Genomic DNA, 13676 nt, shown 5'->3' on the forward strand with positions numbered 1-13676 from the left:
TTTCTTCCTGCAATCTTAATTCCAGCTTGGGATTCCTCCAGTCCAGCCTTCCGCATGATGTATTCTGCATATAAGTTAAATAAGCAGGGTGACAGTATACAGCCTTGTCGTACTCCTTTCCCAATTTTGAACCAATCCGTTGTTCCATATCCAGTTCTAACTGTTGCTTCCTGTCCCACATATAGGTTTCTCAGGAGATGGATAAGGTGGTCAGGCGCGCCCATTTCTTTTAGGGCTTGCCATAGTTTGCTGTGGTCCACACAGTCAAAGGCTTTTGCATAGTCAATGAAGCAGAAGTAGATGTTTTTCTGGAACTCTCTGGCTGTCTCCATAATCCAGCGCATGTTGGCAATTTGGTCTCGAGTTCCTCTGCCCCTTCGGAATCCCGCTTGAACTTCTGGGAGTTCTCGGTCCACATACTGCTGAAGCCTACCTTGTATGATTTTGAGCATAACCTTGCTGGCATGTGAGATGAGTGCAATTGTCCGGTAGTTGGAGCATTCTTTGGCACTGCCCTTCTTTGGGATTGGGATGTAGACTGATCTTTTCCAGTCCTCTGGCCACTGTTGAGTTTTCCAAACTTGCTGGCATATTGAATGTAGCACCTTAACAGCATCATCTTTCAAGATTTTAAATAGTTCAATTGGAATGCCATCACCTCCACTGGCCTTGTTGTTAGCCAGGCTTTCTAAGGCCCACTTGACTTCGCTCTCGAGGATGTCTGGCTCAAGGTCAGCAACTACATTGTCTGGGTTGTCCGGGATATCCAAAACTTTCTGATATAATTCCTCTGTGTATTCTTGCCACCTCTTCTTGATGTCTTCTGCTTCTGTGAGGTCCCTTCCATTTTTGTCTTTTATCATGTCCATCTTTGCACAAAATGTTCCTCTAATATCTCCAATTTTCCTGAACAGATTTCTGGTCTTTCCTTTTCTGTTATCTTCCTCTATTTCTTTGCATTGTTCATTTAAGAAGGCCCTCTTGTCTCTCCTTGCTATTCTTTGGAAGTCTGCATTCAAGTTTCTGTAACTTTCCCTATCTCCCTTGCATTTTGCTTCCCTTCTCCTCTCTGCTATTTCTAAGGCCTCGTTGGACAGCCACTTTGCTTTCTTGCATTTCCTTTTCTTTGGAATGGTTTTCGTTGCTGCCTCCTGTACAATGTTACGAGCCTCTATCCAAAGTTCTTCAAGCACTCTGTCCACCAAATCTAGTTCCTTAAATCTGTTCTTCACTTCTACTGTGTATTCGTAAGGGATTTGGTTTAGATTATACCTAACAGAGCACAGCAGAGGAATAAAACTTAAGACAGACCCCAGGCAGCAAACAACCAGGAACAGCAACCAGGAGTTTGACGGGGTAAAGGTACTAAAGAAAATTACAGTGGTGCCTCACACAATGATGTTAATTGGTTCCAAAAAAATCAACGTTGTGTGAAAACATCGTTCTGTGAAGCACCATTTCCCATAGGAATGCATTGAAAACTGGTTAATCTGTTCCAATTGGAACGGATTGCCATCGTTCAGTGAAAATCCCCATAGGAAACATCGTTGAGTGAAACAATGTTTCCTATATTGGAATGTATTGAAGCCGACTCAATACATTTCAATGGCATTCCAATGTCCCTTTTCCCTCATTTAAAAGTGCCTTAAACTGTTTGAAACCTGTTTTAAATGCTTGGCATCGATAGTCCAGCTTGTGAAAGGTATGCAAACTTAATTTGGTGTTGTTCTGAGTCTTCGTTCATTTTTGCTGATTTTTTAATTTTTCCTCATTGAAATGTGTTGGACGGTCCGTCCAATACATTTCAATGGAGAAAACAAAAGAGATTCCAAGGAGGGCCACAAGAATAATTAGAGAACTGGAAACCAAGCCTTATGCGGAAAGACTGAAAAAACTGGGCATGTTTAACCTAGAAAAAAAAAAGACTGAGGGGGGAGGTGTGACGTCCTCCTTTCACGTCACAATGGTCACGTCCCTCTCATTCACACTTTATTCACACTGCCACCAACCACACTTATTGATCTGACTCATCAGACAATGGTATGGATTTCAACATAAAATGGTTGTTTATTGATAGAACATAAGAAATAGTAAATCACAGTATAAACTAAATAAGGCAATCAACGTGATAAAGTATCCCCCTCAATCACTCTCTCATTCAGACCTACACTAGCACAGTACCTCATAACATGAATAAACAGGCCCTAACACCCTAACCAAGTTCCTAACCGAACCCTATCTCATCCCAATCTTCCCATGTCCCAAATCTCCTCAATTCTCCCTTTACCACATTCACTCCCCCTTTATATACATTAACTCCACCCACTGAAGTCCCATCTCCTGTCCTGCCATAGGTAGGTAAACTCCAGCCATAGCAGTGACAGGCGGGTGACATCATCACAGCCATCACAGGAGGTATGACAGTGTTTTTCAAATACTTGAAGGATTGTTATTAAGACAGGGAGGGGATGTGTTTGATCATCCCAGAGCGAAGTCATGGTGGGTTCAAGCTACAGGAAGCCAATTTTTGGTTGTATATCATGAAAAAATTCTTAATTTTTAGAGCAGTATGACACTGGAACCAATTACCTCGGGAGGAGCTAAGCATTCTAACAGAGGAGGCATTAAAGAGAAACTTAGTGATCTATCAGGTATACTTTGGTTTGGATTTTGGCATTGAACATGGGAATTGACTCAATGGCCTTATATGTCCCTTCCAACTCCACTGTTTTATGAGTCTATGATTTTTTGATACTTCTACTTGCAGTTTAACAATTTGGTGAATTGTGGGTCTTAGCAGCAAGCCAATCACTTGACTGCAACATCAAGTGATGATTTTTTTGTATGAAAGTGGGAGAGGGGCAGGGCTAGTGCTGTCCATTCCTAATATATGCTTCCATATGGTCTTTGAAGAGTGTCCAGAACAGCAACTAGTCCCAAATGCAATTGCCAATGAAGTAAATTAAGAGCCAGAGATAGGATGAGGATGTCAGGGGGTATCTGACAGTATAATGAAAAAAGACTGACATATTTTAAAATCCATATAGAGGAGAATGACTTGGTCAGTAGCACTTACTCCCAAGAAAATGGGCGCTGGATTGCAGCCTTAATCAAAAATAACTTTAAATAAATTGGGACCTCTATATATGTTGACAATCATTGGAACCTGGAATCTTTATGCTGATACATTCATCCAATCTGAGTTAAAGACATTTATTAAATATGGCTTTAGAAAGGATTAAGCTCCAGCACAAAATGTGTTCATTCTTGAATGTATAAGTTAACAGAATTGAGAATCATACATCCGACTACTACAAATGCATGATTTGAAAAACATCACAGGTGGAGATGGGCACTAACTGTGTTTCAGCAGTTCGGCCTCGTTTGGCATGGTGCCCACACAGATAGTCATTCTCTTGCCTCCCCCACCTCCTCTGCACGTTCACCCTCTCAATGGCTGCCATGTATTTATCTCCTCTGCATTTTCAGTGTGATTGTCCACTCATCAGCAGTGCCATGGGCTTCCCTACCCCATCTCCTTATCTGAGTGGATGATCTCATGGAGAAGGCAAAGAAGGGAAGTGCACTGCAGCTGGTGAGTGTGCAGAGGAGGTGAGGGAGGAAAGTGGTTGGCACACACAGGACACTTGTGCAGGTGATGTGCCCAAACAGACTGAAACACAGTTCATGCCCAGCTCTAATTATGAGACATGCCAGCAGCCAGAAAATAGACTTTTTAAAAAAGTGGTATGTGTACTGGAAACAAACTTGCAATCAGATCAAATTCCATCAGATGAAGAAGAGAAACATTTTGTAGATACAATCCATCACTTTGGACATGCTGTCAGACCTTTGAAATGACAGCACAATTAGCAGATGCAAACACAGGGGTTTCTGATTGTGGAACAGTTGTAAATCTCAGAGGTTAAGCAAACTACTTTAAAACTGGAAAGCAATAATCAAGTAGTTCTAAAAAGAAAGTCATGAGTAAACAGTCTGAAGAAAAGAAAACTTGTATAATGAAACTCAGGATACAGTACATTTGAGCAGTAAAATGAGGTTGGAAAGTAAAAGTATAGACTAGATAGTTCTTTGTATCAAAGCATTGCACAATGCAGTACTATGGACATATATGAAATATAGGTAAAATTAAAAACAAATTTAAAATCATTGTCATTTATCATCCTAAACAGACAATTGGATCATGTCTAAGGTTTCCTCTAAACCAAGCGTGCGTGCAATTCCACCTCCCTCAGAACAGCTATCTGCAAAGCAACTGCATTTGGTTCTGGAGGCAATGGAACCCTGTGTGCAGGGGGGTGGAGGCAGGCACACATGCAGGGGTGGAGTTGTGTGAGAGAAAGGCAGGACACCACCCAGTGGGGCTGAAAATTAGAGCGTATGTTGGTCATGTCTCCACCAAATGTACCTGTGAAGGTGCTGGGTCTGAGAGAAAGCCCTCCCCTGATGATCTTAGTACCGAAACAGGCTCTTTTCCTTGTCCAGAGATGGCTAGTATACCTGGAATGGGTTTAGGTAGAAGTATTTGGATCTGCTCCATTACATCATTTGAACCAGGTCTGATAGCATCAATAAGCTATGTAGTGTCCTCCTGACACTGATGTCTAGAAACAAATATGTCAACTGCTTTCTGAAGGCTATCAGTTTTATAGTTGACATTCTGCATTTCATTATGTATTTGTTCTAGACTTTTAAAGAAACCTGTAAACTATTCACTGGGGTTTTAAAAAAACTACCATATTTTTCTGTATATAAGATTCCCCCATGTATAAGACAAAAGTATAGTCTTATACCCAGAAAAATATGGTAATTTTAAAAATGAGGAATGATAATGAGATATACCATTTAAAACAGCATTAAAATTTAATTAGCATTAATGATATTTTTTAATGTAGGAGATTGTAAAAAATAACACTAGACCAATTGAATCCTAAACATCCTAAAATTAAGTAATTAGAAAGATGATTAATGAGTAAAGAAGTTTCCATTACCCTTTTGCATGATAGAACTGGCTGGATCTGGTAAATATACAGAATATTCTAGAAACTGAAAACTCCATTACAAAGGTAGTCATCTATGATCCTCCAGATGTTTTTAGAGTGTAGCAGACATCAACCCAAAGTAGCATAGTCAAGAATTAGGAATTTGAGGAGTTAAAGGCCACAAAACATCGAGAGGGCCATATTTGAACACTGTGCTTTAGTGAATGTGGTGGAGCTAGCCTCACTACTCTAATGCAGACAGCACCTACCAATTATTAATGAATTGGCAGTAAACAAGAGAATAGATACTCCCCTAGATTTCACAAGCTTAATTTTCAATCAAGAGCTTACAATGAGCTTGAATTTTACCTTGAACTCCATCAACAGCTCAGATTGGCCATCAGTTAAACATTTGTATTCAGTGGCCAAAATTCTGCTGCATACTTACACTGCTGAAAGGAAAATGCCAAAACTCAAAGTACAACATTGCCACTAATTAATGAGTCCCTCTTTGGTATAGACCACACGGTGTGCCTGATTGTGCACTGACTGCAAGCTCAGTCATGTGTCAGATATCCCATCGAAAGGTGTAAACCATTTCTGCAATTATCATTGCCCATGCATTTTCCCCAACAGTATTCTGGAGAGAGAATTTTTTAAAAAAATGCTGCTTTTGTGTGTGCTTATTTTTAATGTTGTTTTATATTATCTAGGTTGTTAGAGCAGCAACATGTAACTTTACAATGTGTAAGTAACTAGAGTAAATATCCTAGTTACATCTGAGAAATTAAATGTAATTTGCAAGATTCCTGTACTGGTAAAATCTATACTAGTAAATAATTACAAGGATGGATTTGAATGCCAATTGGAGCTAATTATTTTCCAAAAGTAGTTTTGATTTTCTTTGCTCTCCACACTAGAATACAATTAAATTATGTCTTTAAAAGGAGGATGCTTCTGTACAGTATCATTTTATTCATTTCCCAAATCAATAGCATCATTTATTTATATTATTTTATTCATTCATTCATTTTATAACCTGCTCATCTAGACCTACCCTAGGCGGCTAAGAATAATACATAACTGTAAAACAATATAATAAATTAAGACAACAGTAATAATATAATTCAAGATGTGAAAAGTAATTAGGTGATGACAGGAGGGAAAGCCTGCCTAAAGAGCCAGGTATTAAGTTTGCCCTTAAAAACACACAGCGAGGGAGCCAGACATAACTCTACCAGCAGGCTGTTCCAGAGGTGAGGGGCCACTGCTGAGAATGCCCGTTTTCTTGTTCTTTCTGTCTGGGCCTCCCTCGGCGTTAGGCCCCTCAGGCGCCCATCTTGGCTAGAATGAGTGATTCAGGTAGATCTAGGTGGGAGGAGGTGTTCCGCTAGATATCGAGTTCCTAAACTGTTTATATGTCATCATTAACACTTTGAAACCAATGCAGGGCAGCCAGAGTGGGGGAAATATGCTGATATTTTCTCACCCCAGTGAGAGGTTTGGCTGCTGCATTCTGCAGCATTTGAAGCTTCCGTATCAATCTTAAAGGTAGCCCCACATAAAGTGCATTACAGTAGTCTAATTTCAAGACTAGAAGTGCATGGACCAGAGTGGTGAGCGCCCCAACATCAAGATAGGGACACAGCTGGGCAGTCCGCCAGAGATGGAAATATGTGGAGCAGACCACTGAAGCTACCTGTGTTTCCATGGTTAGCACCAGATCCAGATGGACCCCCAAGGTGCGAATCTCTCTCTTTGCAGTGAGAGTCACTACCCCAAAAGAGAGGGAGTGGGGCCACCCACTCGAAGGACCTCCATCTTGTCTGGGTTCCGCCTCAGTCCATTCTCCTGCATCCATAGCAGTACAGCCTCCAGTCAGCATTGAAGAGATGGGATGGCATCCACTGTGGTTGGAAAAAAGGAGATGCAGACCTGGATGTTCTCAGCATACTGATGACATGAAGCCCCACACCCCGATGACCCCACCCCTGTGTCCTCATGTAGATATTAAACAACGTTGGGGAGATAATTGAGCCCTGCGGAACCCCACAATTGAGACTTCATGCGGCTGAAACACTCTCCCCAAGCTGTGCTCTCTGAAGGTGGTCCTCCAAGAAGTATCAGCTGTTCAGCACTCTGGATAGCTTCCAGGTTGGGTTTATCTTAGACCTTGTCTCTTGGAGGAGATTTCCAGCTCTTCCAAATTCCTTATGTGAGAGTGGAAGGGTAGTCGATCTTGACCTCATATGACAGATAAGAAGCCAAAGGCTTGCTTTTGCATGTTCCCAAGTTCATATGTAATACCAATCAGGGAAAATACAAAATTTTAAACATTGATAGAGTCATCAATAGGCAAGTGCAGATATTTCCCACCAAATTTATTCTGGTCTGCAGGATTTCTTTGTTCACCAGAGCTACAGGAAGAATGCCAGATCAAAAGGCAATTTTCCTTTGATTAAACTGGGAGACCCACAATAGGTGTGAATCAAAGCACTGAACTTTGCTTACAGCTTGAGGATTTCTTTGATGTACATGGGGTGAATATATGACTAGATTGTTCTGGCTATGCTTTTGGGTTAAAGAATTACAGATTTTTTTCTACAGTGAAATGACTGTTTTCTGTTAACTACATGAAATATAATTTTTTTCCACATGCTTATCTAGATGAACTGTGATCCTACAGCAAGTTGCATGTACAGAAGTGAGAAAAGTGTTTTTGTGGAGTTTGACCTATTTGATACCCTAACAATATATGAGATGGAAGGTAAGATGTATCTCTGTCAATGTTAGATTTTATTATTTGAAGCTTTGCATCCCACATATATGTAAATTTGCAGATATAAGACTTTTGTTAACTGTGGTCTTCTTGTAAAATATTATCATCATATGGATTCTTTGTGTTTTCGTGACTAATTATTCTGTCCTTTTAGACTTGATTTCTCTCTCTCTCTCTCTCTCTCTCTCTCTCTCTCTCTCTCTCTCTCACTCACTCACTCACTCACTCACTCACTCACTCACTCACTCACTCTTTCTCTGTGCTTAGCTTCACAAATGGAGGATACATTCATTTTGCCCGAGAAGTTGTTAAGCAAATTGGAAGAAAGATGGAAGAAAAAATACATTTGGTGTCTTGATCTTGCACATAAGACAGGACCTCTCATGGGATTTGTAGAGACCATGAAAAGTTCTTGAATTATATCTTTCTGTTCTTTCATTCCCATCTTGATCATACTATATTATTGTTTAAATGTTTTATGATTATGACTGCCTTTTATTGTCATTCAATGATATTTTATGATTTTTGTAAGCCACCCCGAGTAGACGCTGTCTGGGGGGGGGGTATAAAACGAATGAATAAATAAGTTATTTTACCATGACTGGACCATCTGCCTTTACCAAAATCATGTCAGCTGTGACTCCCCCCCCCTTACATCCTTAGTTCCATGACCATTTAAAAAAATGTAGGTTGAAGTAACACAACCCTTAGGTTCACAAATACTTCTGCTTGTGAAGGTCACATGGGTGGCAAAATCAAATTCTTAATGCTGGCATGGCTGGCAGCTGACCATCTGGGATGCTGTTCAGCCACAGTTTGGGCTAGGTGTCATCTTGGGAGTCAGCTGCCTCTGCCAACTGTCTTTCAAAAGTAGGATTCCAGAAAAAAATTTTCTGCTCTGTTCTTCAGCTTCAACGGTGCTGTTACCAGTTTCTGTACCTGCCCTTCCTGGGTTTTAGATCTCCCTATAAGTGGGATTTAGCTTCCAGTAGGATGCAGTTATGAAGTATATTTACCTGCTATTGTGGCTGCTTCCAGAAAAGTGTTGGCGTAAATGGGGCCTCCTTGTTTTATTGTTGCTTCTGGTTTCATTGGCGCAGTTTTGTTGCATCTTTTGTTGTGATGGACCAGGATCATTAGTTCAGCTATGAGAGCTGCTACTTATTGGCTGGCTTCTAAAAATTAGGACCATTTGATGGGTTGTTTGCATTTTTCACATCAATCGGCCAGTCCTTCTGTGCTTGTGGTGTCTTTGTGCTTTAAGAGGAGATGAAACTAGCTCTGTGCAGGGATGTTTTGTGCAAATTGTGGAAGCCCTGATGTGCTTAGTGTCTTATTCCCCTGTCGAAGATGAAAAATGAACTCTTTACAAGTTGTCTGGATGTGAAAAGACATCAAGTGTCATTAAGAATAGAGAATTTAGTGACATTTCTTCAAATCCTTGCTTCCTGATGGCGGAGTTTAAGTTTGAATGGGGATAATGGTCAGATGCACGCATGATACACAGCGTACCCAGCATGTCATACAGTTCATCACATTTGCTTTTGCATGAGCTCAACTCAGCTAGAACGCAGTAGTTCTTTTCTGCTTTTCTTGGGTTTCTTCAGCACAAGGTTCTTGATTATTTTTTAGGATAGAAGAAGTCTATTTTATTGTATTTTTATTTTTATTTTATTCATTTAAAATATTTTATCCTGCCTTTCTCCTTAAAGGGGCTTAAAGATGGTTGCTTACATAATTAAAAATATAATATTTAAAAGCAAAACAGTAAGTATACAAATATTTAAAAAGAATTAAATAGATGTGACTTAAAAATGATAAATAGTCATACTTAAACACATTTAAAAGCAACAGGACACAACAATCCTTAAAAAACACAACCTCTCAGACAGCTGCCACTAAGGGAAAGCCTGAATGAAGAGAAACATCTTTGCTTGCAGAATGACAGCAAAGGTGGGGCCAGCCTGACCTTCCATGTGAGGGTCAGAGTCTGGGAGCAACAACAGAGAAGGCCATCTCCCATATCTTCGGACACATCTGTGAAGGTGGACATCCAGGCAGACTCATAAAGGAATATGTCCTTGAGATAACCTCAACCCAAGCCATTTAGAGCTATATAGGTTAAAACAAGCATTCTGAACTGCACTCAAAAATGGATGACAGTTTTCATTAAAATTTATACAGGAATAAGTTTAAAACAAGTGCAGAAATGAAAGGAGGCTTGTCCTTGAGCAAAACATCTGATGAATTATGTCGGTGAGTCCAAAAACATGTCTGTCCAAGATAATGTTCAGGTTTTCACCCATAGATTTGGTTTGGTTTTGCATTGCATTGCATTGTATTGCTTTGGGTTTTGTTTGTTTGTTATTTGCTTCTTGTTTTAAAAGCATGTCATAATGAACCGGGGATGTTGCTTGTCAGGAGCAAATTTTATCTGGAAGGAAGCATGCCACTATAATAATTTGCAGTGCTGGAACAATTTGGAAATCAATAACTTTTAAGTTAAGCATAGGTGAAAATTTCATTTCAGGCTGGAGTTTTGCCTGATGGTGTAGCTTAAGAAAGTAAGAAAAGGAGGTAGCTGAGACCAACACAGAGAAATATGGCAAGGAGAATGGGAAAGTTGCCAACATATATGTTAATAAAAATATGATACACATTGTATAATGGAGCATCAAACTGTTTTGGAGTGGAAACCATACTAATAACATTGGGGGGGGGGTTTGGAGGTTTCCTGATATTTTTTCTTTCCATATTTTTTTTTCCTTTAATGAGATATCCTGAAAAGTGTCCCAAGGATCAGTGTGGTTATTTATTTAGCAGTATCTGTTGTGTGTATGCAGGGACTGTTAGGAGATGAGATTTCAGTCCTCAGAGCACTTTCAAATCACTCTGATAAATATTTGGTGACTGGTTGCTGATTAGATGCTTTCTGAAAAACCCAGGGTTCCTTTTCTTTTCTTTTTGGAACAAGAAAGATTTACCTTCAGCCTTGATATGTTAATTGAATAGGCACTGACACACAGCAATAATGTTTAGTTCCACACAGGGGAAAGGGGGAGAACACAGTTTGGAGGAAACTGGCTTCTTGGGATGTCTTGGGATTCTGTATTTGTAGATTTGAATCTGTGCTCATTTAATCATTTAGATTTCCATATTGTTACTTAGATGCAGAAGATACTGTATTTATCCTCCAATGAATATTTAAGTGTGGCGGGAGTTTTGAGAGAAACATAATAGTAAGTTGTGTGACTTTAAGATAAATATGTTCTGGGACTGATCAAAACTTGGAAAAATGGAATGAAAAAGCAGGCTGTGTCCACCTACATTTTGTTAAACTAGTTGAAATCCTGTTGGCTTGGCTCCATGCATGTAAGACTGATGTGATGTTCAGCTGTGGCCTGTCATTGCTAATTAAAAGTGTCTGATTTCACACCAGCCCAAGGTTCCAAGGCTTCCTAGGGAGACTTTCATCCTGGGGAAACCCTTGGTGGCCTCAAGGGTTTCCCCAGGGGAAAATCTTTCATATCCCAAAATTGCCATCACCCATCCTGATCCCGGTAGCAGGAATTTTCAGACAAAAGCTTCCTCAGAATACAAGAAATCTCTAGGAGCCCTCATTATTTTGGGGGAGGAATTAGGAATCTTTAATTAGTGATAAAAGGCTGTGACTGATGACATAATTTGCATTATACACAAAGAGCTGCTACAACAGAATTTCAGCCCGTAAACCCAACTGTGCTCTTGGTATTTGGTTAAATTGCAGTGGGCTTTGATTACATCCAGCTTTAGCTACAAACTTAATATAGGGACTCAACCCCAGTGACTCATCCTAGCAAAATAACTCAGAGACTGCAATCCTAACTCAATAAGGTGGCTGAGGGCTGGCTGAATTCAAACCCTTCCCAGCCCTTGTCACTGGATGGTGACAAGTATGCTGGAAGGTTGTTAGGACTTCCCTGATCTTGGTCTAACTTTGTGCTAGTATTGGGGCCGGGAGTCTGAGAGGAGAAAGATTTGAACATATATCAGCTCCTTCTCTGCCCCTCCACTTCTCTGTCCTGTTTTTGCCTCTTCTACCCAGTGATTTTTGCCAGCTCTGCTACTTTCTCAACAAATCTAAAGGAGATGGTAGATCTGAGATGAGCCAGCACAAGGACAGTTGAAGTACTGTCTGACCATTCCAAACCCACTACAGCTGGTGTATCTTTGAATCTGGATTGCAACATGAGTCATATATTCTAGTCTGCCTGCTCTCATTTAGTCATTAATCATTGTTTGTTTTGTTTCTATTTTGCAAATGTATGTACATATTTAATTTTTATGCCAATGTGCTCCCGGTGAAAGGGCCCAAAGGAAGTATGTCATTCACTGGTTGATGACAACCAGTAGCTGATGGGACAGTTCTGTCCTAATCTTTTCAAATGCAGTTTTGAAGCGATTTGGAGGTGGGGATGGGGACTACTGCTGAAAATGGACACATAACAGTAGGCAAATTCCTGAGCCAATTTAAAACAACAAAATGCCCAGTACCACTTGCAGGATGATTACATGCATTCTCTTTGACTAGCAGCAGAAGTTCTTGAAATATAGTGTGTGCCTGTCTTGACATCCTTCCATGGACATTTCTTTGCAGGTCTATTTTGTTATACCTGAGGAACTGTGGACTTGTGAAATAAAAACTACATCCAACAACAACAACTGGAGGTAAACTGATACAGCATCAGCCCTCCAGTCCTATCTCCCATCATTTTTCCCCAAATTCCACACCCCAGAAAACCCAAGGATATATTTTTACAGGAAAATCAGGGGAAGGGGGTGCAGATTTCCCAGCTTTTAGTGCAGCTTTTGATGTCTAATGTATCAGTTGTTTAGAAGCCTGAGGAAAATGTCAGGAAGCTGAGGAGATGACTGTGTGAAACCTTGCTCTGGTTTATTTAACATAAAATGTGGTGGGAAAATTTTCAAGTGGCTTTCAAGAGTTAGATGCAAATGGCAAAGCTATAAAACAAAAATTAAAATTAAAAAATAAATAAAATTTAAAAAATTAAAAAACTTTTACAGAGTTTCTTCTCATTGCTCAGTGCTCATAAAGTAACTTGGCTAAGGAAGAGATGCATGGTACATAAGTAACCAACATCTGGCTGGCCTTTTTTTAAAAAAAAAAATAGCATCACGTTTGCTGTTAAGAATAATAAAGGTCCAGAGACTGAGAAAAAATGAGCTAGTCGGGCATAATTACCATTATTCTCAGCAGGCTCTAGGTTTTATGATTAACATGACAGCAGGGTAGTTGTCTTTTCCTGCATCTGGCACAGTCACGGGGACAAATTACAAAGGTGCTCCCAACAGAGATATTTGCTACGTTTCTAATGACATGTGAAATGTTCAACATTTCCTTTTGCCATTAACCTCTGCTACTCCCTCAATCAAGACAGAAGTTCTAACCCTGGAATATAATTTCCACTATCATATTTCTACCAATATAACTGAAAGATTTTTTTAAAAAATGGAAACATGTTTTGGAATTGATCGTTTCAAAATGCTAATGTGTAGAATAGGGCAGAAGTATTATTGCATTGACTTTCAGGTGTTTTCTGTGCTTGCATTATAATTAAGGACCAAGATTTCATAGGGTTGGCCTCATTTTGCTTGATCTTGCACCCTGGTGATTGTAAACGAATAGAGAAGCAGGAGAGAGTTGCCACCTTTGTCTAAGGCTGCTGGGAACAGGCCATTAAAAGTAAAGAGGGCTTGTGTACTTAACCAAATTAAAAAAAGATAAACAAGCAGGTCATCAACTAGCCAGCACCTCTACAGCAAATGCAAAATTTGGACATTGTTGCTAGAATATTGAACAAGGGAAAAAGCAGGATCAGAATGTGTTCTGAGGT

At 39.9% G+C, this 13676-nt stretch overlaps 2 long non-coding RNA genes across 4 annotated transcripts in view; both read left to right on the plus strand.

Annotated features, from left to right (window-relative positions):
* LOC140706834 (uncharacterized) overlaps positions 1–13676 on the plus strand; it is a 209146-nt gene that overhangs the window by 157609 nt on the left and 37861 nt on the right. Inside the window, exons 2-3 of one of the 3 annotated variants that reach the window (XR_013544809.1) lie at positions 1280–1362; positions 7671–7770. The exons of 1 other annotated variant lie outside the window; for it this stretch is intronic. This is a non-coding gene — a long non-coding RNA (uncharacterized LOC140706834). The remainder of the gene's footprint in view (positions 1–1279; positions 1363–7670; positions 7771–13676) is intronic. One more of the 3 variants, XR_013544805.1, reaches the window with a different exon arrangement.
* On the plus strand, positions 1341–5925 carry LOC144588995 (uncharacterized). The gene is made up of 2 exons (XR_013544810.1): positions 1341–1937; positions 2416–5925. It is a non-coding gene; the product is annotated as an uncharacterized LOC144588995 (long non-coding RNA).

Source organism: Pogona vitticeps, chromosome 4 (genome assembly GCF_051106095.1).
Source record: "Pogona vitticeps strain Pit_001003342236 chromosome 4, PviZW2.1, whole genome shotgun sequence".
Lineage (NCBI taxonomy): Eukaryota > Metazoa > Chordata > Lepidosauria > Squamata > Agamidae > Pogona > Pogona vitticeps.